This window comes from Metopolophium dirhodum, chromosome 4, assembly GCF_019925205.1.
Source record: "Metopolophium dirhodum isolate CAU chromosome 4, ASM1992520v1, whole genome shotgun sequence".
NCBI classification, from domain to species: Eukaryota; Metazoa; Arthropoda; class Insecta; order Hemiptera; family Aphididae; genus Metopolophium; species Metopolophium dirhodum.
This window is the reverse complement of record NC_083563.1, coordinates 15,001,958-15,021,049: the sequence shown is the minus strand read 5'-3', so window position 1 is coordinate 15,021,049 and position 19,092 is coordinate 15,001,958. Positions and strand designations below refer to the sequence as shown.

The window sequence follows — 19,092 nt, the reverse complement described above, 5'->3', positions numbered from 1 at the left end:
GCGCTCTCTTATGATAATGTACACATTATTATAATATATTATATAGGTAACCTATGCGCGTGCAATGTGCACGAGAATGTTAAATGTCTGTATAGTGTGCCAGGCGAATACACACAAAAATGCAATCCGACATATTATTATATAGGTAGGAACTATATATTATTGTATATTTTATTCTATAATAATTTCGTATTATATGTAGGTAGGTCATATTATTATCATGAGGTTACGCGGCGGGAGGAAATACGATTTGCCCACGATATTTTAGCAATTTTTTTTTTTTGGGGGGTGGGAGGTTATCTAGTACAGCGAATACCAATGAATTATTTAAACGCAATGGCTAAAAAAAATATATTTATATAATGTACTTCCATCAGCTGTAATGTATTGTGGAAGGTAATTACAGTATCACGGACATTTTTTATTATAGAGTTTCGGGCCAATTCGTTTTTAAAATGTTATATTATTTTACAACTTTTTATTAAACGAAACAATTTATTTTTTCACGGATTAAGCTGTTTAGGTTTATTTTACCGTAGTAAATATAATATTTTCTCCCCTCCTCACAACTACTGATACGGGCGGGCACGTAACGTATTATTTTGAAAAATATTGTACCTCGGTCTGCATAATAGTATTATATGTTACATTAATATATACAGCATTGCAAAATAATATGAAAACCCTTCAGAGACTAGAGATCTGAAAGCCGCAAAAACTGTAATCGATAAATCGTGTTATACCTGCAGTATTGTACATTTTTACCTATCTATATAATAATATTTTATAATACGTAATTTGAAAACGCTCGTAGGTACTATACCATTATATTATTGAAACTAAACATATAATAATATATAACATAAACATGCGACTATGATTACGACTTGTGGTTAGACTTCTGTTTCGGTCGTCCCGGACTAGCGAACCTATAACTATATTATATTGTCAGCTGGATCATCGTCGTATTACTATTTTATTTATGGTATTCCGTATCTTTTGATCTACAATAATGGTAATACGTTAACGTCCTTAAACGAGCACATGCGTACCTACATATAATAATATTATAGTGTTGTGGTCGCGCCCCGAACGTCGGCAGCGGCAGTGCACGTAATGTATGGCACGGACCCAAACCGATGGACTGACGATGCGTACCTGTACATATTATTATGCGCATAGTCGTTTTCGCATACCGCCACGGCGAATCAATAACATAATATATTAATAATACATTTTATAATAATATATTCCCGGCAGATATCGCCAAAAAGCCTCATTATCACCCCGAAAATATCGTTTTAAATAATTAGATGTGTGTATAATAGTGGGCAGGACCATTTTCCTCCAAAACGAGAAAAAAAGGAATGGTACTTTTCGTTACCTATCTTCCACGCGTTTTTTTCAACTATAGGATCATAAGTTTATTTTTCTGCAAATATTAAACCATATAATATTAAATCTTATAATGTACGTTGTATGATAACATTATACCCGGTATTTTGGCTACTTATATTGTGAGTCGGCATCGACAACCTTTAATATTATGTGCTGTGTATTGTTTATGGCACCAACAGTTGATCGTCTCGTAACTTTACCTAACTTCCTATAAGCATAGTATTATTAATGTATAAGCAGTAAGCACGCGCCGGTAATATTTTTCTCCAGTTTATCGCAAACCAATTTGAACATCCTAATACAAGTTTTAAAAATAGCAATCAAATTGTTCACAAATTAAAAAAAAAACTTAAATGATATAATATTGAACAGAACAAAAGTTATTTCTTATCTATGTCATGTATTTGAAATGGCTACCGACCATATTATAGGTTGATGGGTATCTCCTATATTATACGGCTATACGATTATATTGTACACATATTATACTGCGAGGAGCTAACTTTATATTACCATATTTCGTTCGTTCGGAGGTGCTTATAAGTCATTGAAACATATCTTCGGCCACGCAAACACGGAATGTTACAGAATATACGACTTGGTATCTCAGCAATGATATTACTATTATAGGTACGCGTTAACGAACGACACGAACGAACGCAATTTTTATTAAAAACGTGTCAACGCCGAAGCCCACTCGATTGAATAACGTAGACTGATGCGGAGACCTAGGGGCTAGGACAGTTGATACATTTGCAAACATATTATTATTATTACACTGGTTTTCGTGCTTGGATTTCCGTATCATATTTTTTATGGCTAATGGCTTTATGACCTACTACAGAGTGATTAAAGTTTAATATACAAACATTATAGAAATCACGTTATGATAAGTGATGACAGCTGCTGCAGGTAGCGGTTAATTAGTTTACAACGCATAATTATTTGTAGTTTTACTAGTAGGTACTTTAAAAAAATGTAGAATTTTTATGGCATACACTATTAATTGAATGATCAGTTAGTAAGTAGATATCATACTATAGTAAACATTATTTTATAACTAGGATCAAAACGCAATAGTGGTTTTTAATGCTGCTCTCCGCATTTAGGTATACAGACATTCGGTGCGAAAACCTAATTAAAAATATTATTTTTAACCAGAGCTAATATTGACCGACTTTTCCGTTTTCAATTAAAGTATATTGTACTGAACCAGAACGAATTGAAACTCTAAAAAACATAAATAACAAATTGGTATGTTAAAAATCTAAAATGTTTTCCCTGCGGTCGGGTCGATTATATAATACGATTATAAACAAATACAAAAGTTATATAAAATATACGTAAATATATTAAATATGTTAATTTCCTTGAATGGTTAAATGATTTATGTATCTTTGACGAGTCATATTATAAAGTCATCATTATAGTATTATAAATCATGGGTGCAATTGAAAATAAACATACCTAATAATTTACAGAAACTTTTTTAAAATTAACGAATGTTTTTCTTTAAATAATAATTTGGTGGTATCCACGATATCGGACTGAAGTGAGTGGGAATAATCAAAATGTAATATTCCAAAAATCTGGAATTAAGCTCAAAACGTAACAGAGAAAAACCATTTTAATAGATCCTTTAAATTTAAATTAATCACCGGAAAGTTACAGTAATATTTTTCAATTTTTATTTTACTAGAAATATAACATTTCGTATTATATTTTCATCGGTAAAAATAAGTACAATTAAGGAATATTAAACTGACGCTAAACTCCAAAAGGCGAAAAAATACAAGATAATACTTTATGATATTATTATGTTATCGTTTAACCTTTTTAATGCATTATGTGACCTTATTTTTTAAGGCGAATAACCCGTCACTTTTTGCTGACTATAATGATTATTATAAGTATAATAATTTTTTATTCAATAGTGGACATATTGTTAACATTTTACAGTACTTGGACACTGTATGATATCATTAGATATATTATGTACCTTCTACAGTAAACGGCGAATAATTAATTATATTTTCAGCTTATAGTTTTTAACGCAGACGTTAATCTTTACAAACCAAACATAATATTATACTAGTATTATGTTTAAAGCAGTTTTTGATTTGTTAAATATATTCAGTTATCCACCATCGAGTAAATTACATTTGAAATTTACCAACGACTTTATATAATAATTATAACGAATGTCACGTATTTCAATGATTGATTTGCGTACATATTTTGGTGTACCTATATACGTCATATTAAGCCATTCCGGCAAGCGTACACTCGTAAAACTTTAAGCTGTCGAAAGCATATAATATAATAATTTAATTTACTATATACACGCCCCATTGCAGTGCCTATGTGTGCACCTGTTGCTTTCAGCACGCGTAGCGGATAATATTCCTCGACGTTTATAACACTGTCACTAAAATATTATTACATTGTATGTGCGCAAAGTGCACACGCGTTGTATACGCCGAATACAACCTCATACATGCGTATATTGTAACGTAAAAAAATAAATTACGTATATAAGTGCGTTTCCGCGATGAGTTCTCTGTACGTGAAACACAGTATATATACTTGTAGGTAATTATTATTCATTGGAAAACGTGTCTTATATAATCGTCGCGGGATATAAGAATCGGATACGACGTATTTTATATAATAATATTGTGTGAAACGAAAAACGCAAACTCAATTTGCGAGTTTCTTCGTCACCGGCGATATCGCCCGCGTATTTAAATCGTTTGAAAATATAAAACGGCGTGCTATTCATCGACCGTCGCGCGTGGTGCCCGCGGTATACAATATGTATACACATAGGATAATCGATGCGGTTAAGACGCTTTATGGTAATACATATCATCGAACGAACGCTATCGCGAGTCTCGAGAAAATAATAGCGAGCGTGTGTGTGTATACGTATGTTATTATCCGCCATTAGGCGAGGACAAGTTCTCTGGCGACTGTCCAAGTTATCAATTAACCCGATCTCCGGGTAATATATGCTCTATTAGGCCGACATAAACTCTCCCCCATTTCGTGCAGAGATCCATCTGCAATCGGTGGTATTCGCGCGCGCGTGAAGAGAAGGAAAAAACAATCGGAAAACGTTTTGCGTGCGCGTGTACTGCCGGGACTTAACGCGGCGGACATAAAATATAACGACGTCGTGGAATAATAAAAAAAAAAAAAAACAAATATTCGCGTAAAATCGAAGCGTATATTATATAGCGAACATAAAATGAGAAAAAAACGTCTCGTTTATCCAAATAAATTCGATGTGCTGAACGACACGACGCATCATAAAAATATCAGTTCGAACAGACCGGCACGACAGTTAGCATTGATATTATATAATATTATATATTATTATCATCTATATAGTATATTATTTATTTAGCAAGAACGCGAGACCGACACGACTGCATTAGTAATGATCATCGTCGGCAGTATAGCAGCAGCCGTCATAGCCGACCGTCTGGACCCTCATCGGACTAAATGGGGCCGGCACAACTTCGTACTAAATACTATGTTTATAGTGTATAATACTATGTAATAATTATTATATATATATATATATTTACGAACATCATTTGTGGCACTCCGCGTGGGATTCAGATTGTACAGAACATATAATATTGTATGTTACATCCGATTAATTGCTGCAATACTAAAATAATATTACAGGGGAGGAGCGACTTTTTTCACGAATAACGTATTATACCTATACGTATGGTGTTTTTTTTCTCGGAACATCGATTTAAAAAAATAACGCTTAAGAACGAGTTGAACTTAATGATACAAATGAGATCAAAGAGTATAATATTATTATAGTAAGTGCCTCATAATCTGTCGTAACTCGTAACGATAACATTAGTAAATATCTGCACGTATAATATACAATATACCTACCTACATCAAAAGTTGTACCCATAAAATATAATATTATAAGTTATAATCGCAGTTGTAAGAGAGTTGAGAAACATTCATTCCTGAACGGTTTTATACAATTATTATTGTTGCCGCGTGCGTATTAAAAAACATTATTAGGCACATAAACCACTTATTGCACCCCTCTTCCCCTATACCGAACAAGGCTAATCACATAGGCATCGACCTTATCCGAATAAAAGCAATTTGCACGAACATCAAAACGCGTTCACGCGCGCGTACTAATTATTGCAACAGGTTAATATTCCACTTTATATATTATTATTATTATTGTTATTATTATTATGAATATTGCCGCGAAGAGTATAACGCACGCGAGTGTGTTATAATAATATTATAATATGCTAAACTGTGTACACCGATTTATTGAATCCTGTCGTACGATTCCTTCGATTAATAATCTGCATATCGGTTTATTAATATACAGTTCATTTTATATGCAATATTAATATACGATTATGAGGCGTATATTATATTATATGTTGTTTTTAATCGCCACGTAAAACGATTATTATAACTATCCGCTCATATCGTCTGCAATTAATAGAATACTATTATACCACACTATATAATATATTATCATGAACATTCAATTACAATTTAAAAAGCACGCTTTTCCAAATTAACTTTTTTTTCTACATAATATAATAAGTGAACAATTTATAATTAAAACGTCGCAATTTCAATAAACTAACATTGATATATGTAACATATTTATATATTATAATATTACAAGCTCTGAAATGCAGTGTCGATAAAAATAAACGTGAAAATAAATTTTGTTTTGTAAAATTTAGAAAGAATAACTTAAAAAGTGGTTTGTAATAGAGAACTCTCGGGATTTACTTTAGACCGTCCGTTTATACGTCGTGTGTCGACTAAAGAAACACGTGCAAATATTATAATAATATATTACAGCGGTAAAGGTACCTCTACATGGGAACGAATACTGTATAGTAATATACCGTTGGATTTTTGAAATGAAATCGTATTTATCTATATTTTGGGAGGTTTCACTGTGAAAACAAATTTATCAAAATTCGTTCTATTTATTTTACCCACAAACAGTATATTATTATGAACGGCGTATTTAATGTAAACGTTATTTGGAAAAATACATCAAAGAGGCGGATGCAGGAAATGAATATAACTTACACAGTAAACAGTACACATACACATACATAATAATATATGATATTCGTACAAGGTTAAAGTGATGATGATAAATGCGTTCGATACGAAAGTAAATATTATTGTAAAATATAGATAATATTAAGTATATGATTCCTCGAGGAAAACAAACATTCGAAATTCCAGTGACATTGCCATAGATTTAAATTATTTCCATTTATTTATCAAAATTATATTGGCGAATTAATAATTATGTTTTCAACTATCATATCGTTGATTTCAGATTCCGATAGCTGCAGCAGAAATAAACAATATTCAAGGATCAAATCATTGCAAAAAAGGTATTTTTTATTTTTTGTCTGTTTGATAACAATTAATAATAGTTGTAACAATATTTATTTTAATAAAATATGGTATTAAATAGAAACCGATGCAACATGAAAAATACTTTTCAAACGTGATAGCCAGAAAAAATCATAAATTTAATATATGTTTTCGTCTGGTTGATCGTTCGGATTTGCACGCATAATATATAACGATCGCGATGATTAAACGAGACGTGAATGCGGATTATATGTTATTTTAAAAAACGCATTGCCCTCACTATTTTACATGCACGTTATATCCCACCTGAACGATATAATATGCCTGAAGAAGCGGAAGCAATATTCACAAAACTTGTGAAGATTACCTATTTACAAAATACAATATTATTATTATTATTAAATCATTAGGGGCTACGCGTGTTCGCACGATTTTCGCATAAGTTAACATAATTTAACGCTTCGTATAGTATCACAACATCGAGTTGAAAGCTCGGTGTCTCGCCTGCAGCTGCATGCGTTAAACATATTTATATTGCATTACACGTACAGCGCAAATATATTACAAGCAATATAAGTTTGAAGTCCTCGAAAATATAATAAAATTATAGAATATTATACGAAGAACACTACATAATACACAGTCTAGTCGCGATAACTCGAAACTCGTCAACTCGAAAACCAGTTAGTCTTGCCCCCCTGAAGTGTTAATAAGTTGTATTTGAGGTGTTTAACTCGAAAAACACACAAGTAGAATTTATTTTTATTCCCCCTGTGATTTGATTTATTGAGACTCGGCTGTATAATTAATATCGTATAGGTATATATTTATGTACCTGTATATATTATATACGTAGACACAAGTACACTACGATGCTACAGGAGGTAAGGCAATGTCATAATAAGTATAACGAAATATTTGTTATTATTATGAGTCAGACCTACCTAGCTATTATGTATTTATGTTATATGTGAAAAGAATATGCAAAAACCACCCTAGTGGCCTCGTGCGCGTATTTAATACTTATGTGTTATTACTATAAAATAATAATTATTGTGATTGTATTGTACTCGCTATCTACCCCTTAGCCGTTTAATTTTACGAAAATTACCAAATAAAATCTGTTTTTCTGTATAACAACGATTCGATTAACGAAGTCGACAACGTTTTCTCATTATGCGGTGGTTATAAAACAATCATTTTTGCTTAAAGAAAACCCTCCCGACGCGTGGAAGTTAAGATGAACAAAGTAATTCAAGTATACATGTTATGTATATTATTATATAGCGCAGAAGTGTTTTAAGGAAATGTACATTTTTAGTATTTTTTGAGAGGGAGAGGGAGAGGGAGAGAGAGAGAGAGAGAGAGAGAAAGAGAGAGACATCTTTAAACGATTATTGCAGCGCGCATTCAGTAAAGTTTACTTACAACATGATTATTAAATTTTTTATAGTTATTATTTGTCCGTACAAAAAGCCGTTCCATAAATGATAATAATGACTAGCGTGATGCGCGGTTTTTAGGTTATATTATTATTTCTCTTTTTCTTCTTTACGCGCGTCTTCTTTATGTGATTTGACTGCCGCCCACAATTTTTATGTCAATAGTTTTTTTCTGTTTTTATTATTATTATTTTATTCGAGAACCATTGCTCTAGAGTCCGAAAAATCTTGTCATCTCTTTTTTTATTGGTTAAATTGGAAGGGTTCCTGGAAATAAACATAAACTTTCTCCCATTCGCTGCACATACTATATAGATATATTGTATATAATGCAGATAATATAATATAGCCTTAAAGGCAAACCAAAATGAAATTGGATATTAAAAACAGACAACTTGGAAATCCAATAACAAATATTCGAGATATGTAAAGGAGCAACTTACAATATTGTTAGTACCAATAATAAATTATACAAATAATTATATTTTTCCAATACTATACAGTATATTAATGTGTTCTATATGTATTGTACTATTATAGTTGTATATTAATATACATATTATGAAGAATCAAAAAATATCATTTTAATGAATGAACTAAATTGCCAAGACTTAAGAATTGTAGATTTTAGGTACCTAGTACCTATTATAATATTATATAGATGCAATGCACATGAATTTAGCCACTCGACTTATCCGATTGATTTGAAAAGTATGCTAATATTTAGAAATTAATTTTACAAATCAACATTTTAATTTTTGGAAAATTTTACGTATTTTTTTTACCAAAATTTGTTCCACCATATATTATAATGATTTATTTTCAAAAATAAAAATTATAAAAATCAAATTACTAGATTTTAGTAATTTTTGAATCGATTGGACAAAGTCGGGGGGTCAACTTCACGGAAATAAAGATTCAACTAATTAAAAAAGTTGCAAGTTTCGATAAGCTGTTAGTTAAGTTGGCTGTTTACCTTAATACGTTACATTTTTTCAATGTATTATTTTTTAGCTTCTCTAATTTGGAAGTGAAACCTTGTGTAATAGGTACTGTTTTTGGTTCTCTACAGTTAACTTATTTGGTTAATACAAGTGTGATCAGAGTTGTGATTTATTTTTTGGTCAGAAATATTTATTTTTTTCAATTAATTTTCCAAAGAAATTCAAGAAATGTCTACAATTTTCAAACTTCTGAAATTATAATAGCTATACTTACCATCTGTATTATCGTAATGTACTAGGGCTGTACTCAAGTCACTAACATTCGTTATAGTACTTGTATATTATACAGCATGTATATTATAGCAGAAAGCCGATGGAGAATTCCTCACTTTTATAATATTAATTAATCACAATACTGTAGAGCGTGGGGTTCGCTGAAATACTAGTGTACCGCTAGTGATTAAAGTGGGGTTACGGTGCGGGGGACTGAGTCCTCTTCCTTCTTTAAGACAAGATTATACATCCTCTTTAATTTAAGTCGGGAGGGGGGGCGGTTAATAAGAAATGTATTAACGTGATATTCAATATTAATTACTTTAATTGACATATTTTGAATTCGTGCTGCAAGCTGCAGGTTTTGATCTTTTACTAAAACTGAGTAATTTGTACATTTGGATCGTGTTGTATAGATTTCGCCAAACTGCGTGAAATAATATTTACACCAAAACGTGCAATGGCTTCTATTCAGGCGTTCAATCTCGATTTGCCATAATCTACGCGTATATGGATTGCTGACCGCGAATAGTATAATTTATATACCGTATACCAGGATGCGGTAATCCCGCGTCTAAATCACTATGACACATATACATGTTCAAATTCTGCCACCGATCGTCGAAATACAATATAATAATATACTGAGACTGTAGATTTGTACAGAGGCTATGTCCCGCTGCGTTGCACCAACTTTTTATTTCAAATATTTTTTTTTTTTAAATCTGTTACTGTGAATTGTTTAATGAATAAACGGAAAGAGGGATAAACATATTTAGTTTTAGTTCAAAATTACAAGAAGTAGGCTGCAGTGCCTATATATAGACACGATTTTAATAGAATATTTAACTCCAAATACTATTAGTTAATAATTATTACCTACATTATAATTTATAATTATTGTACAGCAATATAGTTATCTATATTGAATAACATTAATTTTTGTTCATGTCTTAATTTGAATACATTTTTGTGTTGATTTGGAAATTAGAATATTACATTTAACCTAGTTTAAGGAGATAGAATACAAAACTTTGTATAGTATTAGAATGGTACATTTTATACGATATTAAATGTTGTTAAAGAAATTGGTAATATTTAGAAACTGTATGATGGCAACGGGTTTGGCCCGTGGTGGTATCGAGGTTTTCCAAGAGTTAGTCGATCGGTTTTGTTTTGATAAACATTATTATAACATAACATTATTAGGTAGTAGGTACATACCTAATTTGTATTAAATATTCAAACTCTATGATAATACTGATGGAAATTAATGATTAAATACCCGACTACCCATACTATATAAACCACTCATAAGTCAGAACTTTAAATAATCCAAAACATAAGAACAAATAATTTGTTTAAGATTAAGTTTACCAAAATTTGAATAATAATAAAAATTAATTAGGTCATCCAATAAATAACCATAATTTGCAAAAATATCATTAGAAAAAATATACAGGATGAAATACAAAATTAAAGTTATTGAAGAGGGAAAAAATGGTGGGACACTCCGTATATATTATTATATAAGTAAGTATATAATGTATATTATGATATTATGCGGTGTCAGTAGAATGATTTATTTTTAAAATCTAAGTATACCACATTATGTAGTTTGCCAGTTTGGCATAACGTACCTATATAATAATAAATATCATACCGTGTCCAATATTACCTATATTTAACGGAAATATCGGAGTGGCGATGATATATTATATAGTCTGAAAATAATACTTTGCGTGTGTGATAAACACACGCGCGACACACACATATGCGCGTCATAGGTTATATATTATATAGATATAAAAAAAATTTCTGATCCGGAATTTTAACAAACACAGTTTTTTCGTACAACTAAACGTCTAAACCTATCATATTATTTTATACTAGTGTCTGTATACTATCGTACATATAAATAAATACCTACACTATGGTGTTGTCGAGAAAGTTTTGTCAATGTTTATTAATGCATTGGAAATGTACAATCATGATGCGGTTATCAGTCATACGTTTGATAAAATGTGATAAATAATTAATTTTATTAGGCCATACACCAATATAAAATGATTATGCTATTACGGTCGCACAATGTTAATCTCAGAACAATTAGATATTTGTTGAGAAGCCGTCACGCGTATATTATATTATTATAGTTGTGCGCCATTTCCCGGGCCGTCGTTACTGCGTTTTACTAATTTTGTCGACACGACGCGAGTGCAAATCGAATTACTCCCAAGAATAATGTCTGTAGCATAATATTATTATAATAAGTGTTAACGGTAGCAGGCTGGATGAAGTTCGCTTCGATGCAATCGGCGTGGAAATAAATTAAAAGGTTTTCCGCCGAAGCGCTACCCGTGTGTAAGATAATAGACGTGTGTACAGACAGACGTGACGTGTTGGACATACTGACAGAGAACGACTCTACTCGCACAAAATATTTAATAGTTGAGGGCGTGTGTACTAAAGTAATACCTACACGACGTAGTGTGTAAGCTGTCGGGTGGTATTGTAATATTGGTATTGTTTTTAAGGTTCGGACGAATCGACCTATACACTTATTGCGTATTATTTTTAATTATAATTTGTTTTCAAAATAGAGAAGCGGTACGAGTGTACGGCACAGTTGCACTGAATTAAAAACAAAACGTGAACGACACACCAACGGGCTTGTTCGCATATTACACGCGAAGAGTATAATATTTTAAAAACATTATTTTTTTTCCACTTTTTTTTTACCCAGCTTCTATATTGATGGAATATTATATACGATAATAATATTACTACGATGTTTCTGCAGTCGTTGACCGAATCCGTTTAGTTTGTTCGTGTGCGTAATAAAGCATAATGCAATTATTGTTTCTGACAGTATAATATTATACTTTATACATATTGTATAAGTGCCTACTGTCTTTATAAAGCGCGCGCTCAATAAACTAGACATGTCTTGTATAGTGATGATGATTACCATATTACATATTATTCGAACGCGGGAGTTGAACAAAAACATATAATAATTAGGTGTGATATTGTGCTTGTACAGGCTACGGTTATATTTAACAAGTACAAAATTATAATATTATAACCATCATAGGAATTTTCGTTTGTTAAAACAATATATATATTTTACAGTAGCTGAAACAAGGTACATGTAATAGCTGGTACGCATAACAATATATTATACATCTCGATCCTTTGAATGGGATTCATTATAAATCCTATATAATATAATTCATAAGTTATAAATTTATTCAAATTATGTAAATCGTACGAATCACATTTCTGAAAATTCTAAGCGATTATAATATATATTATTTTCACAACTAAAGCCGCAGTCTTTAAAATTCTATTAGGTACATTTTCACGTTGGAATAAATAATAAAAATAAAATGTTATAAAATAGTTTATGCATTTTCTAGTGAAAGCTGTTACTACGATGTGCCTGTGATTATTTTTTATGCACGTCTGCAATCTCCAACAGTGCAGAATCTTGGTAGTGAATTATAATTTAAAAAATCTTTTGTATATAACACAGAACAATGGAACATTCATCGTGTGAACATTTTAATCAACACGTCTTATGGATTAAATTTTAAAAAGCAAACTCTTTTCGCAATGGATTTAATGGTTTTATCGAATATTGTCATTACGGTAGTCGGTATACTTAGTAATTTATTAATCATATCCAATTTGAAAATGCAATGCGATATAGTAAGTTATCGGTAGTTGCTCCAAAAAAAAAAACGATTCAGAATAGAGTTTAGTTCAATAAAATTATACAAAGCGTTTTTATTTTTCAAACCATAAGTGAAAAAGGTTTCGAGTAGGATTAAAAAGTTATGAATTACACAGTATTAATTTTTAAAATTACTAAAAAAAAGTGTTATCTATAAATCTGTTTAATACGCATAGGTACCTATATGGTATATATATTGCCTGTCAAATAAAATGATTATGAGCCTTTTGAAACGATTTTATTTTAACCTTAATACAATATACGAGCGTATACCTAGTAACCTCACATATTGTGTGACGTAAAAAATTTGATTAATTTCTCGAAACTTGGTTAAATCAACATTACAATAATAAATGTTTCTATGACAATTTTTTTTCAAGCTCATCCAACCATTCAACAATAAAAGAAGATTAGAGAAATGACGAATATGGAATACCATTTTGTTTTTGATCTTCAGTGAAAACAATTCTGATGTTATTGAAAAACTATTCGTTTAATAATAAAATTTGCATGCTTATCTTAAAAAATCTTGCCAATTACGAGCTACTAAAAATGCAAAAACACGAAATCACAAAACACAAAAATGTGATAACAAAACGTCGATATAATCAATGAAAAATTAATGATATTTTTTTCCATGATATCTTATATACATGTAAATGGGACTGCAAAGTCCCGTCAGACATTACTAGGTCCAAAAATATTTCCTATGATTTAATATGATTTTTTTTCCCCGGACTTAAAAGTCCCGTCAGTCAGGAAATGGTTGATGTCATATTTAATTTAAAATTATTATAGAATATATTTTTTTAATCGTTAGAAAACTTCAAGGTGCCGATTTTAATATAATGATGAAAATGTAAAAACTGTTACAATTTAAAAAAATGTATTTGTTATATGAATAAGCTATTCCCTAGGGTATGTTAGGTTTTAACATGTATTTATATATTATAAATCAATTTCATAAAAATGTCTTGTAATAAAAAAAAAAATTAATATTAATGGAAATATAAATATATGTGAAAATTATAAATATATATTTGGGAAATGGTATCCCATATTGAATGCAAACAGGTATTCCATATTATCATCAACGAGAATTTAATACAAACATATAATTAGAGTTTGATGGTACAACGTTAAGTTAATTACTGCGTAGTATATTTTAAAATTGAATTTCATAACCTATTCAGACGTATACTAAAGGATTTATAATTAAGAAACTTTAACTAGGTAAAATAAATAAATATATATGTATCTACCTTATAAAGTTTTCATTGTTATAGGAAAAACGAAAAATGTGTTTTATTTCATTTGATACCACTGCTGTGGTATTATTACCATAATATGTTTGATAAAACAAATAGCTATAAAGATCTGTAATTTTCATTAAAATTATACGACAGACAGCGCCTTTAATTCATGAAATAATTTACTATCCCATATTGGATGCATATTCCATATTCGTCACTTCTCAGGTATATATAATTTTATAGCCAGACTTTTTTCGGATGTTAATTTTTCACCATCGTAACTTTAAGGGTTTCCACAAAAAATTTAATAAAAATTTAATATTTTTCTCCAAGTGACTTTTATGAGTCGAGGACAACACATGGTTTTTTCTAGTTTTCTTTTGTACCCTCGGACTGCAATATATCGTAGGTAGGTACATTGTTAGTTTATAGTTGAATTTTTACATTTAAAACTTTTCTGGAAAATTACAGTACCTACAAAATATTAAAATAACCGTAAATTGCGCATCATACAGTATATTTTAAATCACAAAATAAGGATATAAAGTCCAAGTTTAAATTGATTAGCGTGTTATAAATTATAATATTTTGATATTCAAATATTACATTTAATAAAATAGGTATATATACAATATAAATTATACATTGTATGAAATAAAAATGTTGAACAAAATACTCGTTAATTTAATTTAGAGCTGCGGCCTGTAGCAGTGACTTGCTGCGTGATTAATGAGTAGTAAAATACGGTTTTAATACATTTTATATTCTTGTGCATAAAACGCATGATATATATTAATCTATGTATAAAATACATTCCTTTTCATTAAAATGATACTCACACTAATGATGTAATTACTAGTGGGGGGGGGGGGGGGTGTATGGACAAATGATCGAGTGTAACGAAATCGGTCAATAAACCTCCTCTCTTGTCTAATTACATGCCATTCAATCACACTAATAAAATTCAGATATTGCGTACATAGGGATATTTCTTATTCCAAAACCGCGTATAGAGTTATATACACAAAGCTTACAAAGAGTCCATAAATTCAAGAACCACAATATAACTACCTAAGATTTTTTTTTCAACATTATTAATTTTGTTTTATGTGGTAAAAATAATGTGTCCGTTAAAATATACGAATTTAAGTAACAAAATAAAATAGACAATAATAGGTATTAAAATATTATATGATTAGCATCACATAGATAACCAATATTGTAGAATTTTTCGTTTAGCTACATACAATAACATCGGATAAAATATAAATAATCTTAAATCCGAACAATATGATTATCATTGTATATTGCACACGTCCATTCTAGTAAGTTGGCGATCGAAGAGTGTACAATTTAAATTTGACAGATTGATAATGTCATTGCAAAGAAGCCATATCAGAATATTCGACAGCTTTTATTATCCGTGGCTTTTGAAACCTAGTGAATTTTATCGCATTATGGTTTTGTCAATGAATAGCACACATTTTATTAAAAAATAAATAAATAACAAAAATTCTGATTTGGTTTACAATATAGGTACCCAACTTAAATTTAGGTTTATGCACGATGCACACCAAACGCACATTGATTCAACTTTTCCATTTTGTGTAATTCTTCGGAAAGTCTTTAACGAAAATATGTAGGTAATCTGGTAAAAACTTTTCACACTCAAGCGAGAAGTTTCGAAAAATAAAATTTGAATAATATAATTTTACATTGTATGGCGCGTTCAAAGTTTACCACTATAGTCGATTACGTATCCGGTATACCACCCCCAGTGACTTTTTTAAAAAACATATTACAGATAGTACCTACTGCGACTACGACAGATACCTAATTTAATATTAAGTATTATCGTCATGAATATATACCCACATAATATTATAGATACATTTCATTGATGAAATAATATTGTATGGGTCAGAGGCGGCTTAATCATGCATTTTGTGGTTCACTGAACCACCCAAATGTCTGGGGTACGATTGTATACGATTCTGAGCGATGACGGTTTGTCAGTGTGGATATATTATATTATATTGTTTATATTGTTAAATGTTATTAATACGGTAGCCAGTTTAATTAATATTATAAAATTACAACATAATAACTAAAATAGTTATTCTTGGGTTTTTAATATGTAATTTCATCCAAATTTGAACTTAAAATAACTATAAAAAACTGTGTATATGTATTATTTAGATTTTTTGGTAACAGAATTAATTACATACGTGAAACTTTGTTTTAAAGTTTTAATCCTTAGCTATAAAAGTTTAAAATTGTATACATTTTTAACTACTAAATAATTTGTAAATACTCAAATTGATAAATTTCGACAAAATTCGAACTTTAAATGCAAAAAAACTGTGCCTATATATTTTTTTTTTACCGCTATTGTAAAAATATATCAGGAGCCTTGTATAGTTAATTTAGATACTTTTGAAATAAAATTAACTTGAAGTTAACACGTTAATCAAGTAACTTATTAAGTTAAAAGTTATTTTGAAAAAAAAGTAACGAGTTAATTAACTTAACGTTTTAACTTAATTTTAACTTTTAACTTTTAACTTGTTAATGCCAGTCTTGCAGTTCCACTTGCCCACTTTTTTTTTTGTTCTTATTTTTTTATAACAAATCACGACACCAGTTGCGGTTTAGGCGTCTTGGGGGATTACCAGGTATAATAGTAGCGGAGTCCAAATTTTTAATAAGGGAATTCAATTGAATGGGTGGTTGTGGAATCTTATATAGAAACATATAGATTCATTATCACTTATTGTTTTTAGTTTAAAATCTGAATGTAAGAAAAAATTGAGATGTAGGGAGGTGCATTTGTTAACTTCCTTAAAGCAACGTTTTAAAATGCTTGAATTTTGTTATAGTATTACGTAATTTCTTTAATTCATTAATCATTTGTTACACCTTACACGACGTATATTAATTCAGTGGCGCTGAGTATGCACTTAAGGTGTTGCATTTGAACCACCTAAAATGTTGGGTGGGTGGGTGCCGGTGGTTAGGAAATTATCCAGGGTAACAGTTAATACTTTTACTAAAGTAAGTATATAGGTCCCATAGGTATTTACGCAGTAACCATATAATTATGGTTTGACATAAAATCTAGCAGACTTCTATGAAAGTGTATGTCATGTTCCAAAAAGTTCAGTTATGAAATTTGAAAATGACTGTTCGATTTAAAGCAAAATTATGCTTATTTCCAGTTTTTCTGATTGTTTTTGCTTTTTTCATATCTCAGATTAATTATGATTTATGAAACGTCCCTCCTAAATATTTTAGTTAATTTCTGATTTTTTTTTTTTTTTTTATTTTTATTCATAGTAGAGCTAAAACTAAAAATAATTGTTCTCCTTTGTGTCATATTTCCTAGTAGTAACTAATAAACACTGGTACTCGATTTTCTTGCTTATCTATTAATTGGCCAAATTAATCAACTATTATTTGTTTTCGGTTATTCTTAAAAAATGTTTATGTTTTTTTCAGAAAATCTATAAGTATATTAAAGAAGTTAAAACATTTTCAAAAACTTAAAAAAGCTAAAAGTTATTGATTTTTTTTAAAAGAAAATTTGTTTTTATGTTTTTAAGTATAAAAATTAAACGATAATGTATAGAAAAAATTATGTTTATAGTTGTTGATAGTTTGTCGTGCTTTTTTTTTGCTTATTTTAATATTTTTAAGCAGTATTTAACTACTTTTTCAGCGCTTATTTTGACGATTATATGTGCTATAAGTCCTGAACCTTGTTTATAGGTAACGCATTATTACAGTAGGTATTACACTATTACCATATTATATTAGTAGCCTGTATCGCTGAATACCTAAGCGAATTTGTATGACAGTGTAATAAATAATAATTTTTTATATAACATAATTGTATACGAGTTGCTTATATCGTATATACGTATTGTTTAGTAATGGCAAACGATTGACAAAATGTTGGCCCATGATTTGATGGAATACCAATTATTATGTAGGTAAGGTTAGTTTTCTTCAGTTGTTGAATGACGAATCAAATGGGCTTTGGTTAGAATTGAACGACCTTTTTTTACTGAACTCTGCGCCACTATAAATTGTATTATAATCACATTATAATATTATGATCACAACGACAGAAGTCTCTTCGTGCACTATAATATTTAATGTTAAATAATATTATATTCATATAGTACCTAGTACCTACTTAGTACTTACTATTAGTACTTCTTGTACGATACGTTAACGTTATAATAGTAAATGTTGTCCGCGTTATGGTGAAATAGTAATAATAATAATAAAATATATTATTAGGTATAAAATAAATTATAAGTTATAACGCGACCGCGCGCAAAGACCGGCGGTCGTCGATGGGACGGGCGGTGGCGCGCACACGACGGGGTCGTAAATCATCGCTGAGAAATAAAAATTCATAAAATTCACCGCCACCGCCGCGCGCGCTTTCCCGACTGGTACCTACGATAATCGCGCCGCGTAAAATAATAATATCGATATATATATATATATATATATGTGTATACTCCTGTAATATATAATAATATTATAATGCGTTATAATAATAATATTATGATATCTGATCGAATAGTTGTTTTAAATTTTTTTTTCTTCAAATATAC

At 30.0% G+C, this 19,092-nt stretch overlaps 1 protein-coding gene across 1 annotated transcript in view; it reads left to right on the top strand.

Moving 5' to 3' along the window:
- LOC132942584 (cardioacceleratory peptide receptor) overlaps window positions 1-19,092 on the top strand; it is a 237,445-nt gene that overhangs the window by 164,914 nt on the left and 53,439 nt on the right. The window contains exon 5 of the mRNA XM_061011133.1: window positions 6,773-6,830. The gene's annotated coding sequence lies outside the window, so the exon portion shown is untranslated. The remainder of the gene's footprint in view (window positions 1-6,772; window positions 6,831-19,092) is intronic.